Raw genomic sequence first — 16,768 nt, 5'->3', positions numbered from 1 at the left:
AGAACAAGTGGGCCATGATTGAATTCTCTGCCTCCTCTTTATCTGGAGGTATTCTTGTATGCAGCTGTGTCTTGACCACTCCTTCACGTGTTCCATATAAGCTGCCAGTAATGTTAAAAAATGAGACGTCACAATATTACCATACAAACCAACTGTTTAATATTTGAGCTCCACTGTATAACAAGCATAATTAAACTACCACTGCAAGAGAGCCCAGTGCTGGTGAAGGAGGAGCCCAGAATAACAATCACACTTTCATTTTTGGTGACTCCCTGTAGAGTGGCAAACTGTAAGATGTTTGCATGCCTGAGGTGTTTGCCTTGCAAGACCTAGATTTTGGTCATAGAAAAGATGTAAAACATCACATTTAAATTATCTGAAGGAATATGGATTAACGCTTTTTTTTTTTTTGAAGATTAGATATAAACAAGAAATGTATAAATCCTAAAGAACATTTTGAAGTCTCTGGACCTGTCAGCAAGTCTTCACAACCACAGGAAGACACCACCTAGTAAAGCTGCTCCCCTGGTTAACAACTTAAGTTCCAAGCCATTTGAACTGGTTTGAATGGATTTCCTTTCTATGAAGCCTGGCAGCAAAAACACAAAAGACATTCTTGTCATCACAGATCATTTCACTATGTATGCGGTAGAATGCATGCCATTTGCATTATAGCAAAATGCTTTTTGGATATGTTTCTTGTCCATTATGGCCTACCAGAACACTTACACAGTCTGTCAAGTGCCCTGATGAGCACTTCAATTGCATACTGCTGAACATGCTTGGAACCTTAAAAGACAAAGAAAAATCACTTTGGAATGGAATTCAGTTCTTCACTGTAATTTTACAGTGAATTCAGTTCTTCACTGTAAAACTTTACACTTTAAACAGAGCGAAACAAAGCAAAATCTGACATGAAACAATGTCTCATAAGCCAAATGTGAATGCAGGAGAGGTGTGCAGGAGAGGTGTGTATATCTCAATTATATAAAACTAATTGAGAGAATTGTTTACTTTGCTATTTGGTACAGAGGGGGGAACAAATACTGGGGTTAATAGATGCTGTCTAAGATCTTTTTGGTTAATAATCAGACAGAGAAGAGCAGTGTTATTGGCATACACAGTGAAAGAGTATGAAATGGCATTAGCTAAATCCCAGCGCAAACTCTCATGATGATAAAGAGATCCTTTAAACCTTTGCGCGCACACATATACACACACATGTTGTCCTGTAGAGTTATGGGTGTTGTTCTGTCTTGGTCTAGAAAGACTGGACTCTTAATCTTGAGATTTATTCATGCTTTCATGTATTTGGATTTCCAAGTCACAGATAAATATTCTACCAAATATTTTGCCTTAGGATTCTTTCCACCATGTGAAATACTTTTTGCATGTTAAGTTGTAATGGAGTTATTGAATCAGGTTCAGAACCAAGAGATTCGGAACTTTTATTTTGAATATCATCCAAAGAAGCAAGTGTTACTCAGTGTGCATAGTGTGAGAGGACTATACCACCAGCTCTTGAAAGTGTGCTATAAAGGTTGTATTTACAGAACTGAATTCAGAGCAAAGCGATATTCAAATTTCACTGAAGCAGTGCTATAAGAAAAAATATATATTTCTACCAAATTCCAATTATGACATGAACCTATGTACTGCCATCATCTTCTGTCATTACAGTGACCTCTCTGTGACCCACCAATGTTTGAAATTTATTTTTTCAACAGAGAAAATCTCAAGGAAACCAAGGCACAAGGCCTGTTCATACATATATTAAATCTCCACATGCATGATATGCAAAACATCTGACCCACAACATTCAACTGTAATGACACACATTTATCCATTTTACAATGTATCATTCAAATTATTCAATAAATGTGGCTAGATTCATTTTTCATACTCATATAGAGAGACCTTGATATGCAATTCTAAGTATAAATAACATAATCTATATTCTGTGTGATCTTGGTGGTGTGAAACTTGGTGCGTTTAGACACAGCTTCCAGTGAATTATATAGTGTCACCAACAGCATTCAGGTGGATTATACTGCCACACCTCTTGACTAGAATTTTGATGGAATAAACTTTCACTTCACACAAACAAACAAATAACAAAATTTACTAAAAACAATGTAATATTTGTATTTTAAAGCATGCATATTTGTATTTGTAGTTGTAGCTTTTGACAAATGACTGAAATTCATGTATGATCACCCTGAGACACAGTAACAGACTTTACATTATTAAGATAACAGCACTATTATGTAGCTTTATTAGAAAATAAAACATATATTGCATTTCATTTTCTTCCTTTTTGTCAATAACGTATCATGGCTTTACCATATCATTACAATGCCATATCAATGTTGCCCATCTTTGTGTCATGGGAAAAGTGATTGTATCCCTCTGTCCCTACCTACCTCCTTCCCTACCTACCTCCTTACCTCTCCCGGGTAAATAATTCTGTCAGCATCTTTAGCTGTTTGTCATTCCAATAGTATAATCACAGGAAATATTCTCTTTGGTACAGTGCCATGTTTATGGAAATAGCTTTGACATTAATATAGATTTACCATAGTATGACACTAGAACAGTATAAGGGCCAGCTCTGACTGGAGGTGTCACTGAGGCTTGTTATTGTTGTTGTTCTTCTTCTCTATCTTTCTCTCCATTGTCAGTCTGCTGGGTTGTCTATCTGCCCCTCCTTGCATTTGTATGGGACAGGGCATAAAGGAAGTGAGGGGCTTTACTCTTTCAAGGATATGCTTTTCACTGCTTACAGTCCTTCCATTATTCATCATAAGCAGGTGTGTGTTAGAGCAAAGGATTTCTGCATCCTCTCACCAGTAAAACTGCATCTATGATATGTTAACGCCACTTGATACTCTGTACTTACAGGTCAGCACGGTGTCACCTGCACTGATATACTGTATGAGGGAATTACAAAACTCCAGGCTCCCATTTCCAAATAGCACAGCTGTAATGGTTAACTTATTAAATGCTTTGTAAGTCATTTGAGAGATGGTTTTTTAGCTGCTCTTAATACACACACCCGTTTCCCAAACACAAATTAATTTTAGTTCACAACTATAACTGTGTAGTCACCATTAATTTGGTCAAGGATTAGGATTCATCTCTGCACTGAGCTGCCCACCCTCACAACCCTGCTCTCTGCCTTGGTAAGGTTTCTGTTAATAGACGTGGAGAATGGACACGTTTCAATCCACTTACTGTGAATGGAAAACTGTGACCGGAGAGAAAACCTCAGAAAGGATGTGATGTGGCTTTCTGAATAATCTCTCAAATGAACAGACACACTTCTCCCGCTGCAGCTAATTTTTGAATCTGTTTCTCATCCTCTCATGGGTGCGTGTGAAAGGGGGAGAGAGCATGAAAGAATGAGTGAAAGATGTGAGCAACAGTGCTAAGCTCATTAAGTTCAGTAGAGCAGAACTCTGGGATCTGTCTCTGCTGATCCTTCACAGTCCAAAGGGGGCATGAAGAGCAATAAACACACACACACACACACACACACACACACCCCCACACCCACCAGTAAATTTGTCTGCACTCCTCTAGGCGCTTTAGAGGTTCTGCATATATACATATTCTGACCTGGCCTATTTATGTGCACTTGAATCTGAAGACTGAGTCACTGTACTGTGTCTAAATAGTTTTTAATATTTAGATGAAACATTTATTTCATGTTTATTTCTGTGGGATTCATTTATTGCACTTAGAGCATTTAATGTATTTCATGAACATGTCGGAGTAATAAATACAGCAAACCACTTCATGGGCCATCATTAGACACACTCTCTCTTGCTCTCTCTTCCTCTCCTTCTCTCTAAGGTTATGAGAATCAGTTACCCCTGGACTAGTAGAAAGGCTGATACCATTTCTCCCTGTCTCGCTCAATAAAGGCAATCACCCTCTCTTTCATCTCACACTCCTCACCTTGTCATTCCTCATTTACTCCACCTCTCTCATTTCTTCTATGTCCTTTCTCTGTCTCTCTCTCTCCATGCTGAGATGTGAAGTTAACGGCTCTTAACATTTTAGGGAAATGAGAGGGCTTCTATAAACATTAGCATCCTGATGGGACTGGCATTGTGAGGGTATTCAGCTCACTGCTGGTCAGGTTTCTGTGTGTGCATGTGTGTGTGTGTGTGTGCATACACACAGGAACAAACATAGCAACTGACACACTCACCTAGAGAGTTAGACAGCAGTGTGTACATTGTACTGTAAGACAGCTCTTAACATAAGAATATTAGAGCATGCATCTCCAGAAAATGTATGTGAAAGGCACACACTGACAAGACGAGAATGAATTGGAGGCTGTGATTATTTGTGTACCTATTTGTGTGGGGAGGGGTTGTCAGCATCTTTCAGAACCTTATGTCTACTTGCTGTAAACTGATGGCACCATCACTTAGTCTCAGCTTCCAGGTTCCTGTGTGCTTGCAAGTGTGAGAAACCCTGGAGGATTAGAACATTTGTAGGCTAGAGATTACATACTCTTGAGAACACAGCAGTGAGTGTGTGTGCATAAGTGTGGAAATAGCCAAAAGGAAATCTGTGACAGTGGTTGTAATTCTACAGTAAATCCCTTTCCTTATAGCAGTCTGATCTCACTCAGTGTGGTGCTACATTCAAAGGGGCATGCAGGTGATAAGAGGAGAGACTTGGGAGGCATGGCAAGAGTGCCTGGGAGGCATGGGGAGTGAGCCTGGGACATTTTGCAGTCTTCATGAGAAAAGACCTGTAGTTTGGCTACAGCTGTACTACACCTGTAGCATGCAGCTGTTGCTGCATGTACTCTGTTGTCAATATTGGACTGTGGATATCGGTACATATGTGGTGTAGGTCTTCTGGTCATGTTGCCCACTGTGGTTCAGGTACCAGGTTCTGCTCGCTGTCGAGGTCATAGAGCAGATGGCTGCACCAGTGTCCTTTTTGCTCCAGGCCAGTCATTGTGCTCCACCGGGGGACAAAAGGGGAGGAACATGTCCCTGCATCCTGCCTCTGAAGTGTCTTACGTCTCCGAGGATGGCTACGTTTGTATCTGTGACATTTTGGTAAGACGAGAGGTCTTACCTTTGAGGATGGCAGTCTCTTTCTCTCTGTATCTTTTCTGCTCTCACTCTCTTCTCTTTCTCTCTCTCTCTCTGTCCTGCTCTCTGACATCATAAATATTTAATTTCCTTTTTTTTTCTACTTCATTTGGACATAAATGCGTCTGCCTGAGAAGGACTTTGACACACTGCCTACCAGCTGACACACACACACACACACACACACACACTCACACACACACACACACACACACACACACACACACACACACACACACACACACACATACACACACACAGCGTCATTCCTGATTGTGCACATTCACACACAGGGTTGTTCATGTTCACATATGTTCACAAACACAGGGTTGCTCATGTTCACATATGTTCATACATACACACATATTCACACGTACACAGGGTTGTTCATGTTCACATATGTTCATACATACACACATATTCACACGTACACAGGGTTGTTCATGTTCACATATGCTCACACATGCACAGGCTCATTCAAGATACATAACACACAATTTCTTGTATTAAAACTGAGAATAATATGTAGTACTTATAGCCAGGTATCCAAACACAAATGAATTGTACTTCACTGTAGGTAGCATTTTCAATGCACAGGGTCATGCCTGATCACGCACATTCACACAGCAATCACAGAACTACAACACACTTACATGTTATAGTACATATAGTGTCTAATGAATCTAGATTAGGGCACTGTAGGATTAGAACAAGGGCTATTTACATTTGCATCTTTTCCTATTATTTAGTCAATAATGTAAATTTACTCTCTAGATTTGAATGCATGCACATGCATATGTACACACTAATACTACTGGGGTCATATGACCTGTTAAACTGACTTTTGCTGAGTTGGATTTACCTTTACTCTGCAGGCATAAAGTTAACAATGTGTGTGTGTGTGTATGTGTGTGCGTGTGTGTGTGTGTGTGTGTGTGTGTGTGTGTGTGTGTGCATTGCAGTAACGCAATGATGCTATTAATAAATTGTATCCTTGTGTTTATGCTTTAGGGACCTTGTGGTCTCCTTTGTTTTCATGCTGACCTAAATCCCATCGAGGGAATTGTTTCACCTTCCAGTGATTTAATTAAAGTTTAACGAGTCATTTTCCTGAGTTATGGTACTTCATAAAGTTATGCACACTGTTTTACTGCCGGATGCCGTAGTGGGTAATCAGCAGCTGGTCCCTTTAATACAAACTTGTGGTACAAAGTTCAGTGTGTGTATATGTGTGTGTATGCATGCAAGGCATTTGATCTGTTAATCAGAAGAATGTTTTCATATTCTCATATGCAGGTCTCACTTTTTATCGTGCTTTTTACTAACATAATAGTCACTCGGAGAGAAGGAGGCATCTAATGAATATATTTATTATAAATGAAGCCTTTACCATTTTTGCTGTCTGATAATTTAGATAAGATTCAGACATGGAAAGTTTTGTTCACTTATTATTGTACAAACAACATAGGTTGTACTACCAAAACAGCTTTCATAAAATTCAACATAATGACTATTTCTAGGACACAGTTCATATTGTGTATTTGTTTGTGTTTGTGACTGTGTAAAAACCTTGAATCAACTGTTTTTTTTTCATTCACCTATCTGAGGCCCCCCAGCTAAAAGAGGACAGTTCAATCTAGAGACTAAGCTGAACTGTTTGTGTGTGTCTGTGTGCACTTCCAAATGAATGCCAATCTATATATGTAGGGTCAAAGAGGAAGGCTGCCACGAGATAACGGTCAAGTGTTGACAAGCCTATTTCACTGAAGTCCTCTTCCCCTCAAGCATCATTCTGCCCATGGTGCTCCTTCTTGCCCCAGCAGTCCTGACCACTCCCCTGCCAACCCCCACCTCTCCACACTGCACACACCTGAATGAGCCCGTATTGTTTTCAGGCCTGGCCGAAAGCAAATCCTCTTATGCTGGTCCTATCAGCTTCACACTGAGGGCAACATGAGCCTGGCCTGGACTGCTGGCATACCCACTGACCTGGGAGCAGATGAAGAGTAGCCTTCTTTCTGGGTTTCACTCAATGCTTCACAAACATCTGTCCCAGAACAGTGGAGAGGACAGGGGACATCTTATGTTATCAGATCTGCTCCTCAACAGGTGAATGGCTTTCTCTCTATCTCTCTCTCTCGCTCTTGCTCGCTCGCTCGCTCTCTCGCTCGCTCTCTCGCTCTCTCTCTCTCTCTCTCTCTCTGCCCCGAAAGGCTATGAGAGTAGGCCAGTCTGAGTAAATTTGCTATCTGAATAATTTTTAAGATGAGGTTTGGGGCTAGGAACATCTGACTGAGTTGTACTGATGCGTTTTCAGCCGGAAAAAGCGTGTGTATTGGACTGCTCTACTGCATTCTGAACATAAACAAGGTAATACTGCATAACTTATCTAACTTTTTTTCTTAAATTGTACCACAGTGACTATCAAATATGGTTTAGTCCAAAGCTTTTATCCCATAGTGTTTCCGTTTAGGAGTTTTGAGATTTCCTTCTGTCATTGGAAGTGTTATATTAGTAAGACTTGATTGAATAAATATAGACCCCTCTCTTTTTCTCTGTCACATTCTTTGTTAAGTTTCTAAAGCAGAGGCGTTGCTAGGATGTCATCATTGGGTAGGCATTTGGATTATTTGAGAGAGCAACAAAAATGTTGCTTTTCTGAAATAGGACATGTAAACAAAACAAAGTTTTTTTTTTGGATGGGGTAGGGGTTACAGGAGGTGACAAAAGGAATACAGTTAGAGCAATTTAACATTACATTTATTTTATTTTTTTTACATTTATATTTGATGATGAACGTGTGTGATGAACTAGAGAGGAAAACTTGTGAGCGAAGCTTGGGATGGATCTTCAGTAGGCTATATAGAATGCACAGGGTCAGGCAGAATTACCCGTATTATGGAATTGCCCGTATTATGGACTAGGATAGTTCTGACTAAAACAGAACAAAGTCTAAGCCCAAGATAATTAGAAGATGCAATAAAACTTTTTTCATCTTTATATTTTTCTTCTTTTGTTTTCGAGTATGTGTCAGTGACTAAAGGAATGTATAATTTCAAAAAGGCAATTGATAGCTAGCTAGGGTAAACATCAGTAATATTAAAGTAAGTCAAAGGTGAGTAAGATGGAATGGAGACAGTATGTAGAAATGTTTTGTTTACCTACAGATTTCAATTAAATAACACATGCTACTCTGAATTCGTCATTTTGCTCTAGTTATGTATATAGTCAGATCACCACATATAAAAATTGATGACAATAATGGAGCTAGAACAGTAAAATTATGGTTCATTGCAGTCATTTCTGTGAGAAGGTAGGTTGTCAGCTTCCAGTGTATAGAAATTAATTACAGGACATCTCTGTGGTTAGCCTTGGCAATGTCTGTAATGAATAGCAACAAATCAGATATAGCTATCCTGGAAATGGCTTGCTAGCTGGCTAATCATTAAACCAGTGCCACCACGTCAGCTGATTACTTAAAAGAAACATGCAGCTTCAAAATGTTCAAATCGAACTGTGAAACTATAAATTACTACTAATATAAGTTATAAGAACCAGAGATAAGAATGAACAAGAATCAAAGGTATTACCAGTTTTAATTGGATTGCTAAGAGGAGAGCAGCTAGCTACAAACAGGTATTGTAGTTCTGTACTGCTCTATATAGTTCTATACCATGTCTGTACCACATGTGTGAACAATTGTCATCGTGGTTTGGAGACAATGTAAAAGAGAAATGCTGAGCACACCCACAAATGATCAGTAGGAAAGACATTTATGATGACCTATGCCAAAAAAAACATGAATGCTCATAAAATAGTGATAATGGTGATGTTTTTCAAAGTTTTCAGTGAATGAAATGTAATTTAAAACATAAATTATTCTATTTGTCTATCTATCTGACAGTCTGTCAATCTTTTTCTCTCTTTTTCCCTCATTCACTCATACAATTGAACCCACACCCAAACATGCCTTCTCCTTGCCATGTATTTTTTTCTTGAGGTGGTGCTGTCTGATACAGCTCTCTTATCTTGGATTGCACAGCTGGCCCTGCTATGGATTGAAGTGCTTCTACTTTACTGAGGGCTCTGCACTACAGTTTGGTTTATGAGGAGTAGCTCCCTGTTATGTGTGCCAGATTTTGTGGCAATCACAGGACTTGCAGTAGTGTTCTTAGGTGGTTGTAGCAGCAGTGCTGGCAGTTATAGTGTTTGTGGCAGTAACCGTGTTGGAGGTAGTATCAGTGAGTGGCAGTAACAGTGCTGATGGCAGTAGCAGTACTGATGGGAGTATGAGTGGTGGTGGTAGTGGCTCTGTGTATGGGCCCAGTGGCTGTGGCCCAGACTTTCCATCTATTCCAATTGACGTGAGTGAAGGATTCAGAACATAACTTGCTTGGCTTAAATGTCACTACCATATCAAGAGAGCCCTCACGCACCTCACAAAAAGACTCCACTAAAGAGCACAGCACAATGGCGCTCATGTACAGACGCACGCTCAGAGAATCAAATGGCAATCTCTGTTGATTGCCACATATGTTGATGCCAACAGGTAAATGGATCTCAAAGATGGAAGACTGTTTTATTAGTCAGTATAGTCTGATGGTATGCCGTAAGCGCTAGAAATATGTTTCCCACATGACATTTTTTTCTCACGTACCATGTTCCTGCTGTGATAACCCGAGGAATGTTGCCAAATATTTGCTTTTGCTTCTCAGTTAATATATAAAACCTCCCACAGTTTACCTAAGAATGATGGCATTTCCCACTGCTAACTGTGCTACATTATCAATCACTGACTATTAGCTTGTCTATCTTGTACTCTCCATTTCTGCCCAAACAATGTATTATTATTACTACACTGCTACAGTGATATGCCTGCATGCTATGATGATTGTGCACACACTTCACAGGTGCCTGGAAGCCAGTGATGCAAATATCCTGATATTCAGCCAATTTTGATGCATTACTGCAGTCCCTAGCAGGATCTAAACAGCACTATACATCCAGAAAAAATACAGTTTCTAAATACAGTGTCAGTACAAAATAAATCTATCCCAGTATGTTGGTAAGTGTTCCTTATTAGCCCAGAGATAGCTTTAAGTCTGGTTATCAGTACTCGGGCAAGCTATCTTTTCAAGCTAGTGAATTCACTGAACAAGCTAGTGAATTCACTGAATTTTGTTTGTAATGACAGTTAGCATAGCTTGTTAGAGTGTAAAAATCTTCAGTACCGTCTTGTTCATCTGAGAGCACAGTCTGCCTACAGAACCCATAGTTTTAGAAAGTCTCATTTGCATTGTGAAGGTCATTTTCACAAGATGCCTATCAGCCTATAAATAAAGCAGTCTGAATTTTAATAAACCTGGTTAAACATATTTATCAATCCAAGATTATTTGAATTGCAAGTGCCTCAAGAACATGGAAACACACAAAGAAGCACACATGCTCATAAGCTCACACACAATGCGTGAGACTGTTGGGTTGTATTACTGCTGGGGTCATTACTATTTGTCAGTGGTAATGTGCAATAGGTAAATAATTGGCCACAGTACATTGCAGAAGATGACTTCCTTGACTATTTTAGCTTCTTGATTAGCACACTAATTGCATGTCAGCACTTTAGACAGTAATCATAGACATTTCCAAACACTTATGCAACATATGTCACATTGAGCATTCTAAAATTCCTCCAGAAATCACCCCTCCGATACCTGTCTGGAATGGCCCAACGTGTACCTACTCTTTTAATAAGACAGTGGGGATAGGATAGATATCTTTATAAATATTTTTTTCTTAATGTATTTTAAGGAAACTGCATGCCCACAGAACTATCCACAACAAGCATGGACGAGCTTGTGGTCTGATTTCAGAAAACCTTACGTAAGTTGCAATACTATGAAGTTCAGCAGTTCCTGAATTTATAATCAAATATGGATACCACTCTATGGCTGTGAAACTGACTTTAGTTAGTTGAGTTGAAATTTAAACTGACACAGGGAATGTGGAGAGACCTTCCGCTGCATTGGCCTACGTCTCTCCCTCTTCCTGTGTCTTCATTCCCCATGTTTCAGTCCAGTGGGTGTTTCACAGTGCTTGCTCTGACATTTCACAACATGACTTTAATTGTTTCTCTCAAAAGAAAATCATCCATAACATAACATATTAGTTTAGTTCTAAGTTCTGGGAGAGTCGAATCTAAAGTGAGCTCTAAAGTGATTAGTTTTGTTTATGTTGCTCTGACCTTTCTGTCTGGGGGGAGGCCTGTCTAGAAATATAAAACAGCTTTTCCTCTAAAAATCTAAATAACATTCATAAGTGGGATGTCCTGCTATTGGAATGCCTTTTCTAGCAGTGATCAGTGAATTCCAACAATCTGTACCACTCTACTCAGTTCTTCAATACAGAGATGTGATTTAAGCTTACATTTACATTACATTACATTACAGTAAGTATACTCCAGTCATATTCAAGCATCTGTGTATAGTTATTCAGCAATAACAGTAAGGGTATGTCTGTGTGTTTGCAAGAATTTGTTTGAACCTTGTCATATTGTATATCCTCAAATGCAGAGAAAAGAGAGAAACAGAGTGAGAAAGAAGGAGGTTCGTGTTCCTCTGCAGTACATGATACAACTGCAATACTGTTCCAGCAGCAAGACTGGTCCAGCTACGACACACTTTGTCTGAACCACAAAAAATCACGAGACACTGAACACAAACTATTAGAGCTCTGGCTGTTAGCAACCAATTTCATTTTTGTAGATTTTTGCTATGACAAATACATGCAAACACAAAATCAGTTAGTAAGATAGTCTTGTGACTGACTGTAAGGACAGGACATTGTTGTTCTTTGCTTTTATACTGTTATTAATGACTAAAACTTTTTAACAAAGCCAGTGTGATTTATACTTGTGTAGTGATGCACTTCCAAATCCATATCACTGCTTTGAGAGAGTTTTGTTAATAAAAAGCATGATTAAGGAGTGTGTTCTAGTTGTGGAGGTAAATATAGAGGGTGAGGTGAGAGGATGGGATCCCTGAGAAGACTGAGGACCAAAGGAAACAAGATAGAACATATCCAGACAGTGTGACAGTGTTGGAAAGAGGTGGTGCTGTGTCAGTGTGATATAATAGATTAGATAGATGGGAACAGTAAGTGTGTGTGAGTGAAAGAGTGTGTGCTAGACACTGTATCATACTGTACTGTATGAACATTTCTCTTAGCCAGTCTCTCTCTCTGTACACAACTCTATCACTTTATCTTTTTATTAATAAACTTTAATGTCATAAAGAGAAAGCCCCTGTGCTTCTGGGGCTCTGACATCTGGCCTGCTTCAGAGAACAAACTTTTTATGATTAACATTGATCCTAATTTAAAAATTGACTAATATTAAAATAAATAAATAAATAAATTCTGGAAGAACCAGTCTGTGTGACAGAGGTCATTTCCCAAGGTTTTAGGAAATGTTTGATGGAAGGAATATTATTATTTTTTTTTTTTTTTGTAAATTGATTTATTTTTTTTGTGAATTATAAACATTGACTACAGAAAGTAAGGAAAGGCTACAACTATGTAAAGTGAAAGGAGGTAGACACCAATAAACTGCGTATTATTATTATGTGACAGTAGGTGACAGTATTCTGTTGTCTTAATCTTACATTTATGATGAACTGGTGCAACTGACTGGTGGCTACTTATTACATCATCAGTAGTTTGTCAATGCACCAATGAAAAGGGCTGAAAGAAACAACAACATAAAGACCTTAGCTCTTCACCACAGGTATTCTTGTTGTGAAAGGTTGCTTTAGAGTGACAAAATGTTCAGCTATAATGGTTATAAGGTACATATATAACAGAAGAGCTTGTAAATGTTTAATCTGGTCTCAAACAATATATGACCATACTAACCTCTCATTCATAGCACATATTAAATACCATATTATTTACAAAACATTATAAAGGAAGAGATGTACCCCATACATTTGCTTACCATCTAATGAATGATGAGGCTTTTTTTGAACTCCAAGCAGACTGGCAATCAAGGTTCAAACATATGAGGTGTATGAAGTGTGGACTCTGACTTATGTGTTAACCTACTATAAAATCAGCATGTCCCTGACTTTTTGGCAGTGGGTAACACACAAGTTTTGTAGTAATATAGAACTGTGAAAATACTAATATATGGAGTGTAGTGTAGTGAAGACTTCTGGCACAGGCATCTGTGAGGGAAGTTTGAGTCATGCAACACATTCTAATGTTTTGTTTACCTTTTCAGCAATCAGTCACATTATAGGTAGTGTTGTACAGATACATAGCCTTGATACCTCTGGTAGAAAATCACATCCAGGGATACATATAACAACACATAATGCACTGTTTGTAGTTTAATATACATTTATCTAAGGAGTGCTAAAACAACCCAAAGTTTTCCTGAACTTTATTTACATTCAAAGCAAGCCACTACTCCACTGTGGCTAATAAAGGTCAAATACAGTTATTACAGTGCTGAAGGGTTTTGGTTGTTTTTACCTCTGTCAGGAATTTGCAGTTAAACCTTAAAGTATAAATTACTGACATTACATTACCTCCAACAGAGTCAAATCAGATTTGGCTCTGTAGGAGTAACATTAACTCTATTTCTGTTAATTTAATGCTTACCATGTTATTGTGGCGTGCGTGCGCGCGCACGTGTGTGTGTGTGTGTGTGTGTGAGTGTGTCTGTGTGTGTGTGTGTGTGCGTATATGTGTGTGTGTGAGTGTGAGTGTGTCTGTGTGTTTGTGTCTGTGTGTGTCTGTGTGTGTGTGTGTATATGTGTGTGTGAGTGCGTGTGTGTGTGCGTGTGTGTGTGTGTGTGTGTGAGTGAATGTGTGTGCCCATTGTACTACACCTTCTTATTTTGCTGCCATAAACCTGCATGCTATTAATTTAGAGAACATTTGGAACAGCTACATTAGTGTTCAAATCCTTGGCACAATCCTTGTCTTGAAGAGCTGGGCCTGTTCTTTGTGCAACCATTGCTGTAACAAACAGGCCACTATTTTGTGATTTAAAAAACACTTGCAAGTATAACCACTTTTTGTGATTTTGTAAAATAATTTTTCTTATCATATACATATAGGATACCCCAGATTACATGTGATTAATGGAATAAAATGTATCACTTCGGTTACAGTTTTGTAACAAAACTGAATGATTTATTTATATGTTCAATAGCAAATTGCATCCAGGTGTTTTAAATACCCTTGATCAACAAAACATCTTGGCACCTGTGATCACACTAGAACAAAACCAGCTGAGTTTATTAACATACAGTGGTGCCATTTGTTCTTGGTTCTCCATAGAAGGGCCAAGATAACAAAAACTCTGTCTGCTCTTATGTCACCCATGAATGCTTACGCAAACGTGCACAAATATACAAGCATGTACTCCTCACCTTTATCACAACACACACATCCAAAATAGAATTTAGCTTGTTTCCACTGAAAATATACTGATTGCTGATTTTCCTGTGCGTTTCTAGAAGTAGAAGTAGTTGTATTTCTTGTTATTCAAACTCTGGTTGTTGCCAGTATCTATATGAAATCGCATTTATTAAATCCTTCCGAAATTGAATCATTAATGTTGCTTGCTTTAGTTAGAAATTAAAGATTGTGATCATTTGGATGTGCATATATGTGACTGATAAAGTGAGACTAATTAAGGAGACTTTTAAATAATTGGGGCATAGAAGCATACTGTTATGTAGTGTAAACAGTGTACAGGAAAACCCCTTACTAGTGTTACTTTGAAGGTATAAGGCTCCATCTCCATCTACTTATGTCAACTATTGTACCTGTGCAGCATTTAGAACTTCTTAAGACTTGAATTCTAAATCTGTCCATGTCATACAATACATGATAAGTTATGCTAAAAAACACCATAACAGGGACTACATACAGATGACTGATGGATCAGGATACAGGTGCACAGGATACATGCCCTTTCATAGAGAAAATGTGCCAATATTATTTCATATATCATCTCCCCGCATGTGCTGGCAGGGCTCTGTCATAAGCCAAAGGATCTGTGCACCGTGCTGTCAAGAGCTGTAAAGGGTGGAGTAAATGTGTCTGTAAAATGCCTCTTATCACTGTTATTGCCTAGGCCTCAGTCATCGCCCCTTCTCACTAAGCCTGACACATACCAGCAAAGCAATATAGATCATCAAAAGTGGCCCAAACTAAATAGATCTCACTGAGAGCCCTTCACAGTGCAGAGGAGGCACTTCCTCTCATATGGCAAAGCTGGGTCCTGTTGCCCATGGTAACCCCATGCAAATGCAAACACAATGTACTTCATTAGCAGGGCTTAACTGCCAACTCTTACCCTGTGCTGAATAGCTTGGTTAGGCTTTTAATCAGCCATAAGCACTTCCTTTTTCCATGCTGTTTTTATGTGCTTGACATTTCCCTGAAATCTCTTCACCAGTCTAAACAGTATGCTGAAGGCCCGTCTCAGCCATCTCCTGACATAGTTTGAGCAAATCTGTTTTAAATGTGTCTTGGGTTCATGTACACCTGAATTTCTATCTGGTTAGTCTCTACCCAGATTTAATTCTGAGACTCAAGATGCATGAAACGAGGGTCTAAATGGGGTCTTGAGTGAGGAGTGAGTGGTACAAGCAAATTAGAGGCACAATACTGATTTTTTAAATAATACAGTCACATGGAATAAATATTTAAACCAATGTCAATGACTTTTGTAATGGCTTTTTCAGGTTTTACACACACGTGTGTGTGTGTGTGTGTGCGTGTGTGCGTGTGCGCGCGCGCGAGTGTGACTGTGTGTAACACACCCCCTTCTTTAAAAACTATTTACACTTGGCTCTCCCAGTTTTCTAATCACTGGTACCACCCTCACACACCTGTTACACATGAATGCAATTAACTATAGGGACGTCCTTGTTCAGTCTACCTTTCTTACAGCAATTTCTTTCTTTTTTTATTTGTAGATGAAAGTTGCTCATATGTGTGGTTTAAAAAAAAACCTAGATGCGAAATGCTTTTCTACAATAAAACTCTATGATTATACTCTGTTCCCTGCTCTTCCCTGGCATTTACTAAACTATAGCTCAGTTGCTTAATATTGTTGCAATGTTGGCTAAAGTTTGCAGGTTATTTTGATTTATTGTATTAATGTATGATCAGCTGCTTTGAGAGTGGAATACATCACACTGGGCTAATGGGTTATAATGCTGTGCACAAGCAACAGGGTAACAGCATGAGACTGAATTATATGATTGCTCCTAACCTTCACCCACAATCAAGCTCTGTGATCTTACTTGTACAAGGATGTGACTGTATTTCACAGTCGTATCCATAATGTGAACTGATCATGATGGCAAGTGAGCATGCTTAGGGAGCTAGCTGTTTAAGCTCTTATTCGCTGTAGGATGTTGATTAAAAGGACACTGTGAATGCGTCCCTCTGCACAGTTGAATCGGAAACCAAAGAAACGTGCCTAAGACCTGTCTTCAACTTGACCTTGATGTAAATGGTAATTGTCTTATGACAAAGTTGCAGTAATAGCCAGCACTTGACAGTGACTCTTTTTCATTGGTAAATAAAGGGGACAAGTGTATTTGCCATAGAGATCTGTGTGTCTGTTT

At 38.9% G+C, this 16,768-nt stretch overlaps 1 protein-coding gene across 12 annotated transcripts in view; it reads left to right on the top strand.

Annotated features, from left to right (window-relative positions):
• The first annotated feature begins 7,032 nt into the window (after positions 1-7,032).
• Positions 7,033-16,768, top strand: part of shank3a (SH3 and multiple ankyrin repeat domains 3a) — a 229,440-nt gene continuing 219,704 nt past the window's right edge. For 7 of the 12 annotated variants that reach the window (XR_014124032.1, XR_004775895.2, XM_081715344.1 and 4 more), the window contains exons 1-2: positions 7,033-7,229; positions 7,438-7,490. The gene's annotated coding sequence lies outside the window, so the exon portion shown is untranslated. Of the gene's footprint in view, positions 7,230-7,388; positions 7,491-16,768 lie in introns of those variants that run through there. The other 5 variants (XM_081715340.1, XM_081715341.1, XM_081715342.1 and 2 more) reach the window with 2 other exon arrangements.

The sequence above is a fragment of the Electrophorus electricus genome, chromosome 6 (genome assembly GCF_041902795.1).
Source record: "Electrophorus electricus isolate QZ-2024a chromosome 6, ASM4190279v1, whole genome shotgun sequence".
Lineage (NCBI taxonomy): Eukaryota > Metazoa > Chordata > Actinopteri > Gymnotiformes > Gymnotidae > Electrophorus > Electrophorus electricus.
The sequence above is the reverse complement of the archived record's forward strand: the minus strand, read 5'-3'. Positions and strand labels throughout refer to the sequence as shown.